Source organism: Erithacus rubecula (genome assembly GCF_903797595.1).
Source record: "Erithacus rubecula genome assembly, chromosome: 9".
Taxonomy (NCBI): Eukaryota; Metazoa; Chordata; class Aves; order Passeriformes; family Muscicapidae; genus Erithacus; species Erithacus rubecula.
The window spans coordinates 8,515,335-8,539,401 of record NC_136660.1 but is presented as its reverse complement, the minus strand read 5'-3'; the positions used below and the strand labels follow the sequence as shown (position 1 = coordinate 8,539,401).

The window sequence follows — 24,067 nt, the reverse complement described above, 5'->3', positions numbered from 1 at the left end:
CCCCCACTTGTGTTTCCAGCTTACTCTGGGGGTTTATGTCTCCAAGGCCAGCTAGCTTGAAAAGATCAGGCCACCTCTGTCCCTCTTGTTCTTCCTCACAGAATCTGAACACAAATTAGTTGCACAAAGAGCTCTCAAGACCAGCCATGTTTGATTTTCAGTGCCTCCAAAAAAAGCCTCTTAATCCTGATTTGTGGAGTGAGCTCTCAGATTCATCCCTCCCTGTCTCCTATGGCTTAATAACCCCTTTGCAAAGTCTACTCTTCTCCAAGGAACTCTGGTTAGACAAACTCTTTTCAAACAGTTTCAGCTGGAAGCTTCCCTACTTCTAGTTCCCAAATAGGAGCTCTCACCTTCTCACCTGCATGAACTAAAGCCAATTGTGCTGGTGCAGCTTAGTGCCTCCTGTTGGCAGGGAGAAATAATTTAAAAAACAATTGAAATGTTGCTGTATCATTGCAGAAAAAATGACCCATCTTTTTGGCAATAATTAGATACAAAACTTATAGAAAACTTCCCTTGTTACTCTCTTCCCCTTAAGAAACCAAGTCTCTTTCACAGACAAGTCACTCTACGGTGGGCTGAAATGTGGGATCAACACAGGGTGGTCTTGAAGCTGCTTTGTAAATTTTGCTGAAAGCAGGCATTGGGGGAAGATTTGCTCATGCAGAGATACAGCAGAATTGTGTGTTTCCCAGCTACTATAGTATGCCAATAAGAGGAGGATTATTGACAGAGAAGGGGTGAGAAATAAAATTGAAGAGAAATTGTATCAAGCATTTTTCCCCTACTGAAATTCTGGCTGACACTTGAGGTGCACACAGTGGCTGGTGGCAGCAGTGCCAGGATTTGGTAAGCACTGGCAGGGAGCTTGTACTGCTTACAGGAAGCACTACTGGTTTGGTTTTTGATTGTTGGTATTTTACTCTCACCTGATCTGCTTATGTGGTAGGTACTTCTGAAATACACAGAACTCAGTGACTTGAGCTTCTTGTGGGAGGGGCTGCAGAAATATCTTGCCAGGTAAGATGGACAGTAATGGAAAGAGACAGGTATCTGATGAATAGACTAAGGAAAGACAAACAGTATGAAGCAGTTGTTACCCACACACAGAAATCAAAATGTAAACCCTGATATTTGGGCAATATGATAACCAGAGGGTAAACAAAGTGTGGTGTCACTTGGTATTAAGGAATTATCATCTTTGTCCTTAGATAATAGCATGATTGTCCAAACATTATCTGCAGAGAATACGTTTGCTGCCCTGATGGCTATAAAATTACTTTTTTTTCTGCCACACACATCTTGTCTTACAACATCTCTGTGAAAGAAATCTTACCATTTCAAGAAATACCATCAGCAGTTCTATAGGTGAAAAAAAGCAAACCACAATTGTCAAGCCACTAGTGGAAGAAAATTCTGTTGGAACATTAATAAGCAGGCATCTCAAGTCTCAGCAACTCCCAGGCATTACAGATGCCCTGTTTTGCTGTTCTGGACTGTGCTGTGCCCAGTGTCTTCAGAAATTGGAGCAGGATGAGAAGGAAGAAACAGACCACTCCAATTTTTGAATTTGCAAAATCTTTTATTTGAATTGTTTCTGAAAAGAGCCTGATGAGCAAGTGAAAAACTAAAATTGCCAGAAAATATTTTAGCTGAGTCTGTAAGAAATTTCAGTGTCCCACACAAGACAAAAGGGCCAGTAGTAGCCTCTGCAAATTCTGCTTCAGCTGCAACAGTGTTCAAGGTTTGAGCAGGATTCTGTAATGACCACTGAGAATAGAGACATTATGAGGAGTTTATCCCTGCTGCAACTTGAAACTCTTCACACAAAGTCTTAAATCAGACATAATGCTTAAGTTAGAGTAGAATTCAGAGCAGATGTACTCAGAGCTTTTCAGTGTACAGAACTGCAAAGCCATATGTCTGTTTTTTTTATAAACTCTTCTTCCTGTGCTGTCATCCAGCCTATTATCACTGTGGACTCTGATTTCCTAAGTGTCCACATGAGGCCTCTAAATGAACACATTCCTCTTTGTTTAGCTCTGTAGTGTGGCCTTTATTAATACCTACTCTGCTAAATGCCTTCTCTGGATCCTCAGTGACTTCTGGTTCAATTGCTATGATATCCTTTTATTCCAACCTTAATTAATGGAAATTACAGGACAGTAGTTATCACAAATTTGCAGATAGGATGCAAGTGTGCAAGTTATACTGTGTTCAGCTTAGTCTAAGCCCTTTTCATTTTGATCCTATCCTCTCCCAGCACCTTTCTTTAATTGTTACTGTCCTGCATCCCCTTCTTTGACAACACTCCACCCTTGTTTTCTCTCAAACCAGATAAATATTCTGGTTTTCACTTTTACAAGCCTTGATAGATTCTCTGTCTCCAGTTTAGCTATCATCTTTCAGATAGCTCTGGCTTGCCAGCTCTCTCATCCTGTCAGCCAGTGATGCCCATTTCCATCATGCTCTGAACACAGTTTCCACCATGCATGATTTCCTTGTCTCCATGCAGTTCTGCGTGCTGGTGGCAGTGGCAGCAAGAGACTGACAATTGTTGGGCTGCAGGCACACACAACCTGTTGGCCACTTTGAGACCACTGACCTATAGTGTCAGACATATTCTCTGCCCTCTCCTGCCAGTACATCTCCATTTCTTGTCTTCTTGTACTTTGATAACAAGCTCTTTGGAGCAGAGACTTTTTATTCTATGCTGGGATCATGTTTTGACTTGCCTAACATTTTTAAGTATTAGAGCAATGCAAATGAGTAGGACTTCCATTTTCTGGTAATGCCATGAATTCGCTTAACAACTAATTTTTTTGTGAACTTGTGAATAGTTCAGTATGACTACAAGAAAATGTTAGTGTTCTGTTTTAATAAAAATATGGATAGCTGAAAAGGATTTTCAGAGTTTCAAAAGAAAAAGAATAAGCCTTCTGAATAAACACACATCTCAAAAGCAAACATGTATGAAGTGATAAACACTGGCACCAATATTCAGAGAGTGAAACTATAGTTTCTTACTTTAGTTTTATGATTCTGCCTACTCCCTCTAAAAATGGCATTCCTGCTCATGACTTGCAGATGATATTGCAAACCACAAAAACATAATTGGGTGATAATTTTGCTGCACAGCAGACAAACATAGACAAACATATTGTCTCCACTTACTGTAAGAAATTTTCACTGAAATAATGTCTTGAAATTCATATATGTGATTGGGAAAGCTGGGCACTGCATTCTTTCTGCTCTTTCAGACAGCTACAAATGTGCTTGAAATAAGAAAACACATTAACTACATACAGCCTTGAATATGGGCTTGAGTCACCAGGATACTTGAGCAATTTTGCACACCACCATACAGTTTCCTTCTTGTACAAACTGAACGTTAAGGATGTCACCAGTAGGGAGTGACTGACCTCTCCCTGTGTAATGAGAAAGTGGATTCATGATAAGGAACATCAGATTTAGACAGGCCTTATCTGACTTCCAAGTGAATTAATGACTCAGCTACTTCTTTTCCTAGGGATAAAAATTACAGTGCTCTTTTCTAAGCAGAGCTTCAGTAATGAGACTAAAGAAAAATGTAATTTAATAATTATTCTTATCCTCTCTTGTTTGCCCCACCAAAACAAAATTCTATCCAGCCAAATGTTAAGCCTTTGCCCTTAATACACATACATTTTACTAACAAATGCATTGCTGCTGCTGTTTACTTAAGAAGTGAAATGCTACTTTTTTTAGTTTTCATTTATAGTAAGTAATAGTCAGGGAGAAGAGGTAAACAGAAATACAGTCACTTCTGTCTTCACAAATCTAAATGAAGCTCAAAACATCAGGACAAACTTCTGCTATTATATTCCTGATCATGGACATACACAGAAGCCCACAAAATCTCTTTGTTTTCAAATTCATTAACTTGTGGCACAGTTATTTTCTTGGATTTCTTTTAGAGTGAGAGCAGGGCTGTTTATATCACAGTTCAGAGAGAAACATTCTTGGGCACCTATTGGAACTTGTTACCATCATTAGACACTGAAGAGATCTCAGTCTGCTCTGGGATACTGGAAACAGCAAGGCAACAGTGATAATGGTTGGTTACTCCATGAACTCATGGCAGTATTCTTAAGATCAATACCAAAGGAATTCAGACCTATTTTCTGAGCATAAAAATTATGATAATGGCCATTCGGAGTCAGTCCAAAGGTGTGTCAAAACCCCACATCCAGTGACTGAAAGCAGCATGCCAGGAAAGAGTGTGAGAATATGGAGAGATTTCCCTAAAATACTCTTTCAGCCTCAAACAGCATGCAGCTCAGCAAATCTGTGCTTCTCAACCATATTTCAGTGATCTAACTCAAACATTGATGGGGCTTTTGTGGGTTTGTAAAAGGATTCAGGAATGTAGTTTCAAGTTGTCAAAGTCTGGGAAAAGAAAGGCTGCAGTCTGAACCATGTTATTTTGGTCCAAGCTAAATTGCTCTTTAGGTTGAGCACAAGCACAGAAAACTGAAAGCTAACACAGCCTCTCTTGGAAAGCTTTGTATAATTTAAAACATAGTCATGCTACAAAACCAGTTTTCAGCTCAGCTTAGCAACTCTCTTCATGATATGCAAGTGCCTTTAAAAAGAGTTGCCAGAATGAACCAGCTGAGACCCAAGCTCCCTCTCCTTACTTTCTCTTAATTATTGGAAGAGAAATTATTCCTCTTAAAATGAGTTCTTGCTTCACCAATTTTAATGAAACATTTAGGGTTTTTTTTTAATACCCTAGATAGTCTTATTAAAAGCTCAGCTTTTCAAGGTTTGATGATCAGAGCTGAGATTCACATTCCAAAGAAGTGCCTGCAGCTGAAGCACCCAGACTACCTGAAGATTTTTGTATATACCTGAACATGTTTTTTTGTATAAGAATTATGCCTAAGAATGGAAAGGCTGAATATAACTAAAAATCTAATACAGTAATGCAACATAAACAGTCACTACACTGGGAATACTTTCTAATCACTCCTGTTTCTCAGCCTTGTCTTGTACTTTTATGGTCTCTGAATTTCTTACCTTTGCTTATTGACATTACAGCGGTAAAAGATTCGCCATGATTCATTGACCAGAGAAAAATAATGCAGGGGAGACTTTAGAAAGACTGTTTTTCATTTCCCAACTATTCCACTGGGACTAGGCTCTTAATTTTTGGTAGCCAGTAGAGTTATGGATATATGAGAAATATCCATTCATAGGGAGATGAGTATTTTAGCCTTTTAATGATCATCTGTGCACATGCATTTTGGAACCTGGTTCTGGAACTTGACCTATGTATTTATGGTGAGGTCATTTGAGCTACTTTCCTGAAAATATGTATGTAGCAGTCAAAGATGATGGTGATCTTTTGGGCAGGATATTTACTTAACTAAACTAAGGAATAATTTGCAATTTATTTTCTTAGAATTAGATGAGGCAGAAGGTTGGCACTGTTTAAATTCAGGATACAACTTACTTATTTACCAAAAGATATAAATTACTCAGTTTATTTAAATTAATTTAAATCCTTTTCCTTCACAGGAAAGAAAACTTTTTTAACCACCCTGTCCTCTGCTTCACTTAATACAGAGTGCTTCCCTCTGTCTCTTTGGAGAAAAATAATGGCTATTAGGTGTCAGGTTTAACATAAAAACACCACCCAGACATGTGAAACCAGATGCATTTAAAACTTCTGTAACTCTTCTTTTACAATCACCTGCACTAACTTTTATATGAAAGTCCTAAGTCTTAATTTACACAGGCTTGTGATGTTTGTATTTCTGTCCCACAGCTGATGGAGGTGGTTCTAAATTCTAAAAAATGAGAATTAACTTGACTGACAACCTCACAGACATTTGATAACCTGGTATTGAGTAAGATTCTCCAAAGTACCATTTAAGTACTTAAAAACCCCTGACTTTGAAATATGATGCAGATAATCAGTGCTGATGGCAAAATACAAAGTCAAATTATTATATCTGTGCAACAGAAATAGAGACTTTAAAGTGCAGGTGATGAGCCATATCGTCTATTAAAGAGTAAAATGTCTGTAGTCTCCAGGGACATAAGCCATCAGACAGCTGTAGAACAGTATGCAGAAAACAAAAAACAACAAAGGATATATAACTTGTACTGAGCAGATGTGCTAATGACTGAAGTTTAGGTGTTCAACCTATAAAGCAATTCAAAAGTGCAGACTAAATGATAGCTAGAACACACACAGTGCAATAAGTTACTAGTTAAAAAGATAAAAGGAGCCAAAGTTCATAGTCTTTGAATTCAGGGGATTGGAGAGCTGGATCTGGTTTATGGGGCTTGGTCACAAGCCCCAGGTGCACTGTATTGCCCTGGATGAAAGGTGAGAAATCCAGCACCAAGCTATCCCGTATACCTGGGCACTACCGAGAGTCTGGAACCTGGAAGCGGCAGGATCAGGAGCTGCTTCCGTGGCTGAAGAGCTGCACAGTGGCAGCGGCAGCCCCGGATCCCGGGAGCAGGAGCTGCCGCGGGCCGAGTCGGGCTCTGGAAGGAGCGGCGCACATGGAACATCACCCGGGTAACTTCGGGAGAAGCACTGCCCCACATGCACGAGCTTGCCATTTCTGTATTCCTTTATACTTTACAAAGTTTAGTCAAATTTATCTTACAGAAAAGGTAGATGGAAAGCACCTAACATTTAACTAAGTATTAGAAAGAAACAAAAAAGGGAACAAACAAGAGCAGAGGAGAGGAAAGAAGTCAGCAGAGAACTGACCAAAGCAAGCAGTAAGATACCATTCATCTAACAGAGGTGCCAATCCTTTACTTTCTAGGAACAGAAATAAATCTACTTACAGCATTTATCAATAATGCCTGAAATCAATAATACATAGCAGACTAATGGAACTGAAAAGTCATTAGTGGTGTGGGAAGCTTACTTACTAAAAGCTGACAACCTGCATGAATATTGACATTAGCTCCAGCCAGAGAGTGGGCAATCTTGCCTGTGCAAAACCCAATATTATATCTTCAAGTGATATGAAAAGCAAATTCTGATTTTTATTTTTTTTTCCCTGAGAAAAGGACTATCAAAATAAGTCTCTTGATAGGTCCCTTTCAATATCTTTTTTGCCTGGAGCTTCTAAACTAAAAATATCTTTGTTTCAGAAAGGTTATGAGAGGATATTCAGGGGTTTTTTGGGTTACATCAGTAAAAACTAACTAGCTGAACTGTCTTTTGCTAAGGGATAACAATGAAGGAACTTTTTAGTAAAGCACTAGCACCAGAAGTTAATATGGGAAGTAATGAAATACAGTGACTTTGCTGTGTTGCTATCTTTCCCTTTAGCTATGTGAAAAGCAAAATACTTTTATCTAGAAGAAAAGGCTGTTCCATTACAGGAAGGTTTTGTTGCAGAGGTTTTCTTATTATTTAGGTAGAAAGCAAAGAGCTGCAAGGGCTGTTATGAGTCTAGTAAGTCAAATCAAATGTATCATATATAAGGAATACTTATTGACATGAAATATTTTGATCTTACCAATGGTTCTGACACATGTGAGAGGATTATAAATTCGTACAGCGAGTCTGTCACAAGAATAATCTCTTAAAAAAGGGACTCATCTGAAGGGCAGCTGTACTCAGACAGGAATGGCCTTTGAATGTCCAAACAGATAGAAAATGTCCCTTGCAGGTTTTGCTCACTAAAAGACTGGTGTTCTTAATAATGAACAGCACACAAAGAGAAAAGAATGAGGTGTCTTTCTCACTGCCACCACTCACAAAGGAGGAAAACCAAAGATGGTTTTCTGTATAAATTGAATTCTGAAATTCTCTGTCAAATATTCTTTAAAGCAACCAGCAAACATTTGAGACTTCCAAAATTTAATGCAAATGATCAACGTTACTTCCCTCCTCATTCTAAAGATTAACTTCAGGCCTCAGTGTTCTTTCCTTTACTAGTTTTCTTCCCTTTGTTTTATCCCTTTGGTTCTTTCTTTTTGTGCCTTAAAAGTCAAGTTAAAAATTAAACTATCTGGAAATGGCAAATTAGGTAAAATCACAGCTAATGCTAAGTCTGTTAATGAAACTATTTTCTAAAATTGGCAAGTTTCCAGATATACATGAAAAGGTATAAAATAAGATTGCAGAAGGTTTGTAAGAACCAGTGTGACAATATAACTGGGATCACCTAACCTCTATCAAACCTAATAATGTTATGATAACTAAAGCAAAAGCATATGCTAAGTCATGTTGATTTTAATTTTGTTTATGTATATGGTAGATTAAGGCATAACTAGTTTTAACAGCCCTTTTGTTGGCCAGGAAAGTAAATATTAATACGCTCACTTCACTAATGAATATATATAAGCTTGCTAAACAAGTGAAAAAATAAGAGCATTCAATCCCTACAGGTCTGACCAGAGCCCACTGTGTTAGAATAAGGCACACTCTGGTAAAAGCAAAACTCTGAGGTGAATCCTCAGTCAGCCCTGAACACGTGGTAAATCTCATAATGGTAGACATTAGAGGGCTTGGTTCTCTCAGGAGTTTGTAGAAGGAAGAGATGAATAACTTTATGTAGCATTGTACACACCGACCTACCAGTGCAGACAATGTCATCCTAGGGGTTGGAGTCCTGATGGAAAGAAATTGAGTGAAACTGGAAGCAACTAACAGAAAGATGGCCTCCTAAAATTACAGCCATTTCTATTCAAATGGTGTTCTGGGGAAGCTTGATAGTTCAAGCAATAGTTCATTTACCTGGCTTATGTTGCTCTTGCTCCACTATAAATATTGCCTTAGTGATGAAGTATTTCTTTTGTCACCTTTTTCACCCTACTCTGTTCTTCTCATCCCAATCTTTACTTTTTCCTCTCATTCTTCATTCCTTTCCATTTTCCCAAATTGTATCTCTCAGCCATTTAATCCTTTTACTTAGCCTTTTTTCATTTGACCATCTTTCAGTCTTCGAGGAAGAATATTTAGTTTTTTAAGTGGAAAAGCACAAAAGTAAGGTATTTTACTTAACAGGGAGCCATACCTACAGCAAACTAATGTTTGTTTGTTATCTCTTACAATTCTGAGTTTCACATCAGCTAGTCCCACTCTAATTCTGTGTCCAAAAGCTCTTTGCACACCCAGAAGGCTAACAAATACACAGACTTTTTAACAAGACCTTTAGAAAGCTTTCACTCAAATATTTGGGGAAGACTTAGAGGCATTTTTTGCAGGTAATGAAGGAAGTCTCCTTTGAGGAGAATGACATCACTTAATGATAAGATGAAAACATGAAAATATGCCTCCCCCCCACCCCAGAGGAAAGGCACACTACTGCATGTTGCTGCATATAATTCACTAGTTGAATTAATATAATTTGGAAAAGCCTATGATTATTCTAAAAAATAATCAACAGTTTAAAAGAAGCCCATGACCTGTACTATTAGAATATCATTACAGAGAAACTATTTTACAGATATAGCTGGTTTGTGCTGTGAAAGAGATGTTGACCTGATTGTTTGTAAATTAGTCCAACAGCAGCATAATTCTGATTTTAGAATCTAGACAAGGAGGGTGGCAGTATTTTCTTTAAAACAATAGCATTAAGGTGAGCTTGGTGAACTACTTTAGAATGTTTTACAATCTAATGCAGTCTATTGAACCCTAAACAATGCAACTAGGTTTTGTTCCTTCATTTGATTACATTGTTCCAGCAAATGCAATCACAGAAAGATCAACTACCTTCTGAGATAAGACACAGGCCCCAGCCAGAGGCAGCTGTTAAAGTTCCATATCTGCTTCACAAGCAATTAACTGTGTCTAAGTAAGCATTATCTTACACAGAAGGGATGGGCAATAGCTTGCTCTGCAAGAAGGAAGAGGGGTTTTATTTCTTTGAGTACAATTTCATATGAATAGCTATTGATTTTTAGTATGAATGCATTGACAAGGCGCAATACCTTTACTTACAACCTATTTTATCACATGACAAAACTAAAGGGCCTTTTTTCCATCTCTTCTCCAGCAGAATACCCAATGTATACTTGTTATAGGAAACACTTTTTTTTAAGTGAAATAATAGCTCCAAGAAAGGCTTTCTGATATAATAGAGCAAAGTGTGCTTTAAAAAAGAGCTCAAGCCTTTAAAAGGATCTCTCTCTTGGTTATCAGTTGTGATAAAACACATAAAAAAGCCTTCTGTAAATAGAGAAAAATAATCTTCTCTGGTTGAATGTCTTTTACCTTCACAGAGACTGTGGAGGTCCATATTTCTCAAACTCCTCTCCCTTGTTTCTGCTTTGGTAGTAATGTTTGATGTAGTCTCAGTTGTGCACCACTTTATTCCTCTACTACCACTTGGTCCAGGCAATACTCAGTGCTTGAAAAGCAAGTTAAACTTTGACTTGTTTACTGTTAGTGAATATGATTAGATTATATTATCTATTATATTCTGATTAATCACTAAATAGATCTCTAGTACATTCAATTTTATGAGAAGCACTTACTCTTTCTGTTACTTCAAGCCACATGGTCTAGTGTGGCTGGAAATTGTTCAGGTATTATGAAAAAGTATAGTGTGATTTTTCCAGCCAGCTTATCAATTTGATTATAACAAGAAGAAAACACATCAGCAAAACAGCTTATTAATTATTGGAGAAAAGAATATCAGGAATATCATGAGAACTGAAACATAAAATATATGAAACATGATTACCCATGAGGAACTCACTTGGTAAGGAAGTTCCTCAGTTGGGAGCTGCAGAAGTGAACAGTCTGGGGCATCAGAAAAAGACTGAGAACCACTGCTATAAACCACAGCAGAGATCAAATTCCTGCTCATAACATACTATAATATTGTCCAATTTAATATGCAAATTTTAATTAGCAAAGACAGCAGCAGTTGGTCTGTCAAGGGTCTTAGGGCACTGCCACAAGATTAGAGCAATACAAGAAAGATCAATTAATGAAAAATTAAGTTTGAACATGAATAGCCTTTCCTAAACAGGGCTTTGTTGCATGGGTGACTTTAGCTTAAACAGTAGAAATAATTCTCAGTTGCATTTGTCAGAAGTAATTTTTACATGTAATAAATCAATACAGTATGACATATATCAGGGGATCCCACTTGGTGGTTGTTACTTAGAATTATCAATTGAGAAGACTTCTGCACACTTTATGAGTCCTACTACCTTCATCTTAACCCTGAAGTTGAGAGTAGTTGACTAACTCAGTGAAAGCTGACTCTTCTCAGTCTTGGGAAGTTGAAGGACAACAGAGAATGCTGAGAATTTTGGTTTGGTGCATACCAGGAGGAATGAAATTGTTTACTTATCACTTAATAACAAATAACCCTTGCTTTAGGCTATTACAAAGCATTTTATCTCTAGAAAACCGATTAAACCAATTTGTGTTGCATATAAAAATCACTGCAGTTTACAACAGTGATTTCTAACATGAATGAGAGTAGCACATATATAAATAGAAGAATACTCTGCTAATATATTATTAAAAGAATTGAATATGAGGCTTTAAATTAAAATTGACTTAGTATGTCTAAAAGAAGCTGACTACAATAGTCTGAAGTCATTCTCAAAGTTCTCTAAGAGGAAGGATCACAGGATGAAGGTCTTTTCACATAATATGTTTTTAGACAGGGATCACCAGTAGAAGTGTAATTGAATTAAATCCATTAATAAATGCCTTATTAATTTAGTACCACTCATTTACAAGTGTAAAAGAACAGAAGAAATACTCAAAGTATGATTTTTCAGCAAGTAAAGCTGGTGCAAAGAGCACTGCATCAGAAAATACTGGGGGCCAGCACTGGAAACCAGACATAGCAGCACAACCAGGAGAAGAGAGACTTCCACCAGCCACGGTCCAGCCCCACTTCAGCTGAGAAGCTGCCAGTCAGGAGAGAGCAGCTGAGAGTCTAAACCCTTAGACATACTCCCAAAGACAACATTGGGGAATTACTTTAGGGTATGACTTGCCCAGGATAATGAGGGCAAGACATCTCAAGGAACAAGTCCTACAATCAAGTTGAAAAGCCAGAACCAAAGACTGAAAAGACCCAGAGACAGCAGGACTAGAGCCACAGCCCAGCAGCATTCCTGCAGAGAAAAAGAAAGGGAGGAACCAGGGCTGAGCTAAATAGAGCTCCTCATCAGGAGGGGTGGGTGGAGGCACAGGTGAGGCTGGTCAGGGCAATTAGGGCCTGTTTGTTCACACCAGGTTTTGAGAGTTTGAAAACACACTTGCTCCCCCACAAACAGCTGGTTTGCTAACATTTATAGCTCTTCTTTTACCTTTTCTTGCCATACTCACCAAGGTAAAAAGTTAAAAAGAAGGCATCTCTTTCAAGATTACAGTGTGATCACACAAGCTTAAATTGCATCCCCAAGTATTTTTCATGTTGCATTTAAATTCATTATGGTTTCTCTTTAAGTTCCTGATGTGAATTATACTCAAGTGATTTTCAGCCTCTGTTTTGCTCTCTATAATTTGGACTTTAACAAACAGTCAGATCAGTTAGATATGAGGCTGTTCATGCTTCCCCTTCATTTTATCAACAGAGTAAATGAATGCTCTGAGTTAAGAAGAGAACAGAGGATATGTCAACACCATACAATAAGAACCATGCAGAGGTGATAGTTTGGGTTGTGGAAGCAGAATGAAGATGTCACTACAACACTTCTTCCCAGCAACTGCTGTTGAACGGTACTTTTTAGTAATGTTAACCATTCTAATTGTAGTGCTGCACTTCCTTCCATGCCTTCTTTTACTACTTTTAGCTTCTCTGCATGACAAAATAGCATATGGTGTAGAACACTAAAAATAATAATAAAGGAAAATATACAGGGATAATAATCAAGACTCTGCACCATCTTGTACTCTGGGATGTCCTGATGCTAGGTGCACAAAGATCCCTGCTATTGGGAAGGTACACATGCAGTGTGTTCTGCAAGGCATTTTGGGATATTATTTAATAGCAGTGGGAGGGAAAGAGAACTAGCCACGTTGATTCAAAGCTGATAGTGTGGGGCTCCTGCCATTTTCAGAACACTAAACCAAATTGATGCAAGTGAGCATAGGCAGAGAAGAATGTTTTGAGCTGTCACAAGGCTGTGAGGAATGTGATCACATGCTGTGTAGGCACAAGTCATGTGCAGAGCCAGCTGTGCCAATAATCACTTGTAAATTAAACTGTAAGAGCAATGGGGCCTGTGATATCTGTTTGAGACAGTATAATTCCTCAAATATATCCTAGGTCTGTACAAATACAGTGTTTACTTAGCTGTGAATTCTCTGAAGAATTGTGTTGCATTTTTTTCCTGCTTAACATGAATGACAATGTGTCAGCCCTGAGAGACAAGGCTTTAATGACCCTAATTGACCTCTGAGAGTCCCACCCACACACTCTGTCTATTGGCCCAGGAGTGCTACTTAAACTCAGGTCTGAGCATGTGTAGCTTTGGTGACTTCATTTCTATGTGATACAGTCTTTTTTTTCTTAGTGCTTTTTCGTAGTGCTTTACAGCTTGCAGAAATTTTTTCTGTTTCTTTTCATCTACTGCCCTTTAGTCTGTCCCTACAGTTTGTCATTCATGTAATCTGTTATCATATTGTATCTTAAAGGTGTGGTTCTTCCTTTCTGTGCAATGAGTAAGTTTAGAGAACTGAAAATGAAGCACTGCAAAAGTGAGTGTAGGAAGCTGATGGAGGCCAAGTGGTGATAATGCTCTCTTTTGGCTTCTTGAGATATGCTCATTAAATTACTTGTAGTTTTCTTCCTAGCTGTTTTGCAGTCAGAGGAGTTTTGGCTGCTTTTACTGTTCCAGAAAGCAAATATAAAGCAATTGTTTTAGTGAGGATTTCTGCTTTATTTGGTGTTTGATGTAGCCCCTGTTGTTGAATTCCAGGAGTATAATAATGACAGGATAACCTATGTGGCACTGGATTATTCTGTGAGCATTTTGACTTTGTCTTATCTTAAAAGTGTGAGAAGATAAAGTTTTGTTATGGTGCATCATGGGACAAACTGCAACTCAAATGTGACCACTCCAAATGTATCAGTCAAGTCCTACTGCACTTTATGAGGAAGGCCTGCCATGCCAAATGCTCTTCTCATAAAGCAGGCTACTGAGAAAAGAGAAGCAATAACATTCCCTTTTCCCCAGTGCCACATTTCTCACCACAGAATGAGCTCTTTTTAGTGGGAAGCTGTAAAAGACTGCAAGGGGCAAGATGTTTCCATTCTAAGAGTGTCAAGAAATGGGGATTTCTCCCTTCTAGAACCACACAGAAGAAAGAAAAAAAAGGTGGGAAGGAAGTAGTATCTCTTCCTTGTAACTCAGAAGTTGGACATTAATTAAGAGTCATGTAAAGCTATTCAGAAAGTCCATACCAAAAATAGAGGCTGCCTGAAACCCAGCTTTGTGGTCTGCTATCTTGCTTGCACAGAAACTGTTATTCTGAAATGAAAGAAGGAAATTATTTCTCCCTTATGGCTCCTAGTAAATTGTGTGTTTGGGGGTGGGAGTTTGCTGAGGGATGACCCAGCTGGAGGTAGAACTACAGCTCTTGGTTACACCTGCCTGGTGGCCTGGAGGGCTCTGATGCTGCACAGATATAGCCTGGTCAGGTGGGGACTATGGCAGCAGAAGCTGTCTCAGCAGCATGATTATGCAAAACAGACCAGATGTTTAAAGCATAGGGAACATATTTTTTAGCAATCAGAGATACTAATGATGATCATCATAGATATTGTTATAGCCAATATTTAAAGTGATTTGGTCAACCCTGTCTGACTACCAGTTACACTAGAAAAGGCAAGGAAGGAAAATTATATTCTCTTAGTGAGACATAAGAATCTCTTTTCAGTGTAGGACTAGTGTATCAAGTATGTTTCTTTTCCATCAGTATAGAGGAGAACCCCGCCCTACAGCAGGAAAATTACTTTCCTTTTTCCCCCCCTTAGTTCTGCAGTTTTTACAACCTCCTTCTTACAAGTTGTCTGCAACTTGCTGTTAAATCACTTTTGCCCCACAAGACACTGATATTTTTAAAAAAACAATGTTCTGTATGCTTTTATATATGATGTGTAATCTATCATGGAGCCATAGATGTAGGAATTAATGTTCAACCTAAATCACCATTTTTTCCAGTATGTCAGGCTAGTGTATCTCAAAGGATACTGCTTTTGCACTCAGCCTTCATGCTGTTCTCTACCTTCCTTAGAGCCTTTCTTCAACCCTTTAAAGGCCATGGTGTTTCCCTTGGGCCACAGTCTGTGAATGATCTCTTCACCTGCTCTCAGAAAGCTTTAAATTTTACTTTTGTGGCCTCTGGTGCAGCACCAACAGAATGAACAGTCCTGCTCTCTTAGGGAAAAAGATCATACGCAGGAGAGGTGCAGCTTCTTCATCTGGTAGAACTTTGGGTTACTGGGTTAAAGTTTTTACCCAAGGAATATAAAAGATAAACAATAAAATACCTGGGAAGGAATGATATGTTGAGTATTAACTTTGGCTAAGAGCTTTTTTCTTTTTTAAAGTGTTTAGGGAAACTGAAACTAAAAGCAAGTCTCTTGTTTTCATAGCTATTTTAATCTGAATTAAGAAGTTTTTTGTGTGTAGAAAACCCTTTAGATTCATGTCTATCTTAAATGCTCCCTAATTACTGATGCATTGTAAGCTATTGAGTAAATATTAAATATACATAGGCTTTTTTATATGGACAGACACCTGCAAACAGTGGAAGGGATAATACTCTGGCACATCAAGGCCTGTTTACAGAGTATCTCTTAGGAACACTTGTACAACAAGCAGAACCATTCAAACCTACTCAATAGAAATAATTCTCACTGATATTTGAAGCTGTTATGGCTTTATGACAGAACTACGTGGACATTTTCCAAGCCACAAATTATATAACAGAAGAGGTTGGGAGCAAGCAGTGGATTTAGGTATTCAAAGTCAGTATGACACAATGCACTGTTAATAAGTAATTGACTGTAAATGCAGTACTCTACAAGAAGATTAACTGTGCTCTCTTTTGGAACATAATTATTTGAGTGAACTCCTCTCCTGAAAGAGAAATCAAGTATTTGTGGGAGTCTTCTGCAGGTGAAAAATACCCCTTTTTTTGGATTTACATAGTAATGTACTGTTATAAAATGTTTTTTGTTTTTTGGTTTTTTGTTTTTTTTTTTTTTTTTTTTTTTTTTGGTTTTTTTTTTTTTGTTTTTGTTTTTTTTGTTAAGTATAAAGTAATGTTTGAGTAAGTTGCAGTTATCTGGTGATGCATCCCTGGGGATTCTTGGCTACTGAGAAAGTGAAAGCTTGATTTACTTACTACTGGCGTGTATGAAGCTAAGAAATTTGAAGGTGTGGGGTGTGTGGTACTGTGCATTGGGCCAGTCTTTTGCTGCTGGGGATTTGCATGTGAGGATCAACAAAGCCTTTAGTCTAGTTTATTTATTCATTCATGTTTGTGCTTGCTTCCCTTTAAAGGAACTGAATGCCAGTGGCTTAGAAAAACCTAAACTTTCTGCTGGTTTAGCCAAAGAGCACCGTTGTATCTAGGTGGATCAAAGCTAAGTGCATTGATAGAGACACAGCATGAGTGCCTTTTCATGCCATCCATTCTGCTCTTAAGCATGCCAGAGAAGCCAAGGGGGGAAATACAGGATAATTAGGAAAGGAAGGGAATAAATGTGGTAAGGAGAGATGGATGTGGAATGCCAGAGGCACAGTGAGCAGATGAAGCAGACTGAATGAAGAATGGTGAAAAGGAAAGATTGCATGCTTTCTTTTTGTGTAAGACTAATGGAGAAGTGTGTGGTTTGCCAGCTTTCACCCCCTGTCTCCTGGATGGTTACAGCTATGACTGTGCAGAAGCACTGACACTTGGCAAGATGCTCTGTGTCCTTTTTTCTACAGCTGCTACCTGGCCAAGATAAGTATGCTTGGCTGACCTGGAAGTCTGCAGACCATGTCTGTAGTTGCTGTATTTGATAACCTGTGCTCTTGAACCTATGCAACTGCAGATGGACTTTGCCATGCAGTCTGAGGAATGTCTGTGCCTGCAGTACTCTGAAGCCTCAAGTGAGACCGCCTAATATCTGGGTGACAATCCTAGCCCACACCAAGTCTGTGAAGTCCCTGCTTACTAGGTGCAGGTTACATTTTTTGTAGCAGCTGACTGGCTATTAGACAGCCAGGTCTGTGAAGGAACAATAGATCTGTTGTTAAAGTACAGCAGCTGCACAACTTCCTCAACCACGCAAAATCAGGAGTATGCCTTACACAGTTCTTTGCAGGATTGCATCACCTTTATGGTCAAATTGTCAGAATTTTGAAAAGGGAAACCATTGAACATTGAAGGGTGAGCATAGATGAATAATCATCACTCATTGCTCTGAATTTGCTGCTTTCACGGGCGTTTCTATCTCTGGGAGTCTCTGCACTATGTGAGAGCTGCAAGTTAACTAAATGTCACATTGTATTGTGTTGTGTGATGTGTTGGCAAACTCTGCAGTGGAGTGGGACAGACCATGCCAACAGTGAAACTGTTCCCAGTGAAGTTCTATTTGCATTCCTTGTAAAGTGCTACTGCAGCCTCTGCAGGATTCAATTTCCTTTCTATTTTTGTATCATTTTCCAACTCTGTAGTTAATATTGACTGACAGGACCAGCTGAGAATCTTGGGATTTCCTATTACAGATAATTAAGGAAAATACTAATTCATGCACAGACAGATGCCTTGTTGTAAATTGCACTGCATGAATATATTTGCCTTCACTGCTAATTTTGTTTCCTACTGATTACTGAATCTGACTCATTGTATAAGGTGCTAGGGGCATGCAGCAAGTTTCCAGCCAGGAAATGTGTAAAGAAAGCTGCAGAGAAGTTTGATCTTATGTTTTCTGAAGTCTTGCTTTTATGGGCCAGTTGCCTGAGATCATCTGTACCTAAGATACGTGAGAGTTTGTATTTTATGCTTTCTTAGTAGAGCTTGGAGAAGGACCTGGATAGGGAACTGCCTTCATCAAGGACTTTTCCATTTCACCTTATTTATTTATGAATTGGTGTTTGGCTTTATTTTAGGCTAAATTTGAGCTTCCTGTTTTGTTCAAAAGAGAGATTGCTGTCAGCTTGCAGTAATAATAGGTTGTTCTGCAACATAGGTGACCAAGAAGTTGAGGATGACAGCAAGGCAGCTTAGAAAGTGGTCTCACTAATCCCACAGGATCTGTGCAGGAAGAGCAGAGAAGGCCCATTGGCAGCCACAGCCACTGTGGGACAAGTTTGTAATGCTGAGTTGTGTCAGGGTCTAATGAGAAAGATGAATTGGGGTCCAGATCAGCAGGGCATGTTAATTGTCAGCATAACCATGTAACCAAGTATTTAATAAGCAAGTAGCTGGTAACAGAAGTACAAAGCTGCCCTCTTCAACATCTTGTGGAGTAGATGTTTCCTGGGAGATTGGCTGCTTATCTTGTCAGTAAAAAGATCTGATAGTAATCCCTGTTCTCTAGGAAGGAATGCGCTGAAATCTCCTGAGCCGCAAGTTGCCAGCAAGCAGAATGGTGAATGTTGTTTGTAATGTGTAAGTACAATGAAACATGAGTGGAGAGGAAGGAGATCTCTGCTTGTCTTGCACCTTCTCAAGTGTCTCCTGCAAAAGGATATGAGACCAGGTTTGCTGAAGCTACACCAGTTTGCTCCCATCTGCCCATACTGGGTACCAGCAGGAGGGACATTCTGGCAGTTCTGCCTTTTCCAGTCTTCTACCTGATGAAGTGATAGCTTGAGTGTGTAGGCTCAGACAACAAACACCTGCAGTACAGGTGTGACCCCAAGTGAGTTAGTAGAGCCTGCTACTTTGGTGAGGTGAAGGACTTTCCAGTTAGAAACAGACCAAACTTCAGCTGTCATCAAGGAAACGCACATGTATGGCCTGGAGCAGATCAGAGCTTACCCTTCAGCACTTCATCCAGATAAATTCTGAAGTTCTGTTTTTTTAATATCCAAGTGACCAATCTAAGGACACTTTGGATGAATCAATGCTGGTAGCAGGCATGCTTAACACTAACTTCCTTGAGCTGGGAAAAAAAAATACAGATTACATTCCTGGAGTTCAGCATGAAAGATGGGAAATCAGTAGAAATAAACAGGATATAAGTTTAGTGTAATAAGAATACACTTGTTTGAGGTTGCTGAGTGTCCTTAATGACAAGGATATGGCAAAGATCAGTAAGTGGGTTTTGACAGACTCCACTGCAACATCTTTCTTTCTAGCTCTGTTATGCCTCTACTTTTACCTAATTTTATAAGTTTATGTCTCAGCATAGTTAACTCTGATTATGGTCATTGATGTCTAGTCAGTGAACAGCTTTTAACAAACCTTTACTTCCAAGACTCTTAACCCTTAAACGCTGGGACTTGCTGTTTAACTAGTAGCAAAACAAAGGCAATTCAGGCACCTCCAAATTGCTTATAATTCCCTTTATCCTCTCCCCTGGAATTCTGCAAAAACAATGTCTACTCTTATTGTATTGATCCGAACAACCCAGTGATTGCTGAAACTTGTATGTTCTAGCCATGCACTGCAGTCATCCTAACCTACAGCATCAGTACTACACAGAATAAGGTACTTTGTGGGCTTTAGTTTAGGCTCCTAATATTAGAAAGCTGAAGTTAAAGTATTTCAGTGTATAGCTATTTGTATGTGTGTGTATATTTAATGTCATTTCTGAAAAGCATATGAATCACTTGGCACTTACTAGCATATGGAGTTTATCACAGAATTATAAAATAGTCCTGCTGAGAAGGGACCTCAGGAGGTCTCTCATCTAGCCTCCTGCTCAAATCAGGGTCAGCTCTAAGGTCAGATCAGATTGTTCAGGGCTTTATCTAGGTAGGTTTGGAAACCTTCAAGAATGGGAACTGCACAGTCTCTCTGGGCACTTTGTTTCCCTGCCTGAAAAGGTTTTTCTGTACCTGCAGCTGGATTTTCTCTTGTTATTGCAGTTGAATTAATATTTTAAAACAAGTGTGTTGGATTGTAGTTCAGGAGTAATATCAGATGCAGAGCACAATGCTGAGAACCTACATGGGCCACAAGGGAAATGCTGCTGATGGGGACAGAGGGCAATGTCTGTCAAATCTGTTCTAGTCGGGATCCAGGGGCCCTACTCATGGTTCTTAATAGCACATGGAGCTGAATGTCTGTAACTCAGCCAGAGCAGAGGCTGTTACAGAAACAGTGCTGTGCTACCAAAAGTACCCTGAAGTAAAAGAGGTGTTTGTAAAAGTTATACTTGATTAAATCTTCCATACCTTGTTTTCCTGAGGAGTTTGACACATTTTCCCCTGTGATCTAGGCATGATTCGTGTCTCTGTCTGCCACTCATATCTTTGTAGAGCAGCAAAACCAGCATGAAATTGATGTGATCTTCTTTCATTGCTGCCCAAAAGGTTCTGAATAGCAACCCTGGAACAGAGTGGGCTTGTTGACTTCATTCTGCAGCTGCATGAAAAATCTGCCTCTAATCCTGCAGCTTCAAGAAGACAGCGCAGCATCTGTTCACATAAAAGACAGCTTTGAGCTTGTCTTTTTTTAAATAATGTGAAATTTAAACTACTGGGTTTGAATGGAAACTTGGAAACAGGTTACTTGGCTTCCCTCATTTGCCAAGGAAAGCTTTCCACTTATCTTTGACAAAGAACTGGATGGATTTTCTTCAATTTAATTTAAATATTTTTGTTCCACTGTGGAGAAATTAACATCTAATTTATGAGAAGCTTCAATCCTGGTATAATAATTATATTATGTGAACATCTGTTTAGTCAAGGTACAGAGTCTGATTTTTATGGGATGGTTCTTTCTATATGCATCCCTTTATATGCATTTGCTCATCACTATGGTAGCTTCCTATCAGTTTGTCAACACTGTGCGCTTGACAGAAGTTACAGTTAAGCCTGGGGCCAAATACAGAGTGCCAGGGACTAATATCTGAGCATCTGATTTCCATGGGATCGTGCATAGTTCTGCTCTGATAAAGTTTAATACATCATGTATTAAAAAAAAATTCTTTGAGCAGATCTTGAGGTTGCAACATACTGCAATTTCTCTAATATCTTCCTATTCCACTTACGTACATAGGTTTGTAGAGTCATTATTATAGATGTGCAAAATCAATATTCAACTATTGCTTAGCAGTTTTATAGCCTGACTTCTAAAAATGTTTCTGCAGTTCCTTTAGAAATTGTTGTCTTTATAGTCCAGCTTAGAAGTTTTGTTATTGCTGTTACTGGTAACAGCATTTTTTGGCAATTATTCTACCATATAACCAAAGTGCCTTGTTCTGTCTGCCTGCTTTCCAGTAACCTATAGCGATATTCCTAGCTGTGCAAATCTGGCTGTTGTGCTCTGTCAGAAGGGATTTTTCAACTTAAACTTTGATACCCAAAAAAAAAAAAAAAAAAAAAAAAAGAAGGAAGATTTCTGTGCATTCTTTGTTCTGAGATGCCTGGTTTGATACTTTGAGGTGGTGGGTGTTCATTGCCAGGTGGCCTCACCACTCCATAATAGAGCATTTTTGTTGTCCTGGGACAGTTTGCACTGGAGACTGTCAGACTTAACCAAAAAAGACTTTTGGACAGGAAGCTTCAGTTCCTCAAAGGAAGGATTTGCAGGACAAAGAGGTAAAACTTCATTGCTTTGTTCAGCTGTATCTGAAAGGACCTCAGTGTTAGAGATGAAACTAAGACAATTCTGAGCCTGCCAGAGGAAGTAAGGGCAAATTTTCCTAATGCAATAGGGATGGCTAGAGCTCTATCAGTGATATTTATGGCCAGTTGTTTGGCAAGACTGTGGTTTGAAAACCTTGCATGTTATTGCCCTGTCAATCACAGAAGGAATTCCTCAGTCACAAATTGCCTCAAATAGAAATGTTCTTGTCCATACACTGAACAAGTTTACACAATGGAGCCAAATGTAGAAAGGGAAACGAGTTTGGTGCCCAGAACTGCAGTACTGCTTTTCTTTGCTGTGCTGCTTCTGTTTGTCCCAACTGGCAGCTGAGGTGGCTCTGAGTGCACACCATGCACACTGCATCCATTTTCTGTGGGTAAAGCCTTGCATCATGTGAGGTTCTGTTGAAATTCTGGTCCCACAGCTGTCACCTAGGGAGTTTATTGGTATTTATTCTCTTACAAATGCTAGCTGAAATGACATTCAGGAATATCTGTATGACCTGCCAGACTAACACAGCTGTGATAAACCAGTTCAGCACCACAAACAGCAAGGAGGTGTCAGAAGCAAAGCCATGAGCTCGGTCAGTTGCTCTACTCATGAGCTCTTCATTCTTAGAATCAGTGCTAAAAGGAATGCACTTGAAACCAAGTGGGGATGTATTAAATAATTTACTTTTTGACTATAATTATATTAATGAAATCACTAAAAGTAAAATTAGAAATAGATTCCAGTGTACTCCAGCAAGCCAAAAATCCACTGGCCTACCTTAATCTCCAGCTGCCAGTAGCAAAATGTTTAACTTGACATTACCTTCAGGATGATAAAAATGCAGTTTCAAGTAGTTAATAATCAGATGAAGTCAAAATCCAGTTTTGAAAAATAAATATACTGTTTCATTAACTCTAACACCTTATTGTAGCATGGTTCATAGCCTGAGCTGCCAAAATAATTATTAGCGATCCTAAGGGCAGGTGCATAAATTAATGCTGCTGCATTTTCAATAAATGTTTGATAACTACTTTCTTTACCAGTAGGTGTCACTGGAGTCCAACAGAGAGCTATTACTGCTTTAAAACATCTTTTCTGCTTAATCGAACCTTTATTTCCTAGAGGAACAGTCAATATTTGTATAGATGACCTACATACAATAAAAATGAAGAACTGTGATTAAGGCTCTTTCAACTGTTTTTTCCTGCCTTAACAACTCATAACTGTTGGTGAATAATTCAATGATTTGAGAAAGATTCTGATTTCTTTTCCTCTGCAGCATGACTGAATCTGGCCCAAGCTGATAATGACCAAAGTGACTATTTTATACAAAGACAAAATCACTTAGCAGTGCCTGTGTGATTGCTCAGCCCTTACCCAATCTTGCATTTAGTTGTGGGGAGAAAATGGAAAATTAAGCCAAAAGACCTAAATACTTTTTTTTCCCTCTCTCTTTTTTGGGATCTGTGTTGAAAATTAGAATTGGGGAAATGATTGGGATGGGAAGGACCTGTCAGCCACAAAACAGCTCTCTGCGAGACTGAGAGAAAGCATTTAAGAAGCAAAATTTCTTACACTTTACATTAGAGGATGCAGCACTGTGCTGATGAAGACTGCTTGGAATTGAGCAGAAGTAGAGCATGGAATGATTTTTTTCCTTCTGAACAAACTGTAGTTCTTGTCTGCTGTATGTTTGCTTGACAGCTGATCAGCAAAGGTACTTTGATTGAGATGAGCTCTCAAGTATACTTAAGTATCTATTGTCTGAAAGGCAGAAAAAAGCACCAAGTAGACACTAGCAGGCTGTTCAAGCCACTTGGTATCATCACTAAAAGGTTTTGTTTTCCCCCAGCCATGGTACAAGATTTAGTCTTTATAAAAACCACTGGGGAGACATTTTGATTTAGTCAAAGCATCTTAGTTTGAGCCTAAACTCTTGCATCAATAATTCCTCCAATTTCTTTCAAATGTTTACCAAAAAAAAAAGACTGTGCCACCCAACAAACATTTATCTCAGAATTTCAAGGTCACAGATCCAGCAGAGAAGACTAGCATAAGGAGGCTGCCTGCAGGCCAGTATATTATTAGAATAATAATGTGGTTTTGGACAGTAAATGCACTGCCTGCTCTGTTGCCCATACATGTGGTTGATCCAGTAATGAGTCATTTCCATGTCTAAAGAACCAGGCAATGCACAGATGTTTTCAGCCTCTTCTTATCATTAGCTACTTTTCTGAGTGTACTGTGCCACCACTCATTAACAGGCCCTCTATTTCGTGCTGTGGTGTGTTCTTTGGTCATTTCATGAGACAT

General features: G+C 38.8%; 1 long non-coding RNA gene across 1 annotated transcript; it reads left to right on the top strand.

The window, feature by feature from the left end:
* Positions 1 to 13,527: 13,527 nt before the first annotated feature.
* On the top strand, positions 13,528 to 23,600 carry LOC306805058. The gene is made up of 4 exons (XR_013775103.1): positions 13,528 to 13,702; positions 13,799 to 13,968; positions 16,516 to 17,389; positions 20,485 to 23,600. It is a non-coding gene; the product is annotated as an uncharacterized lncRNA (long non-coding RNA).
* Positions 23,601 to 24,067: the final 467 nt, after the last annotated feature.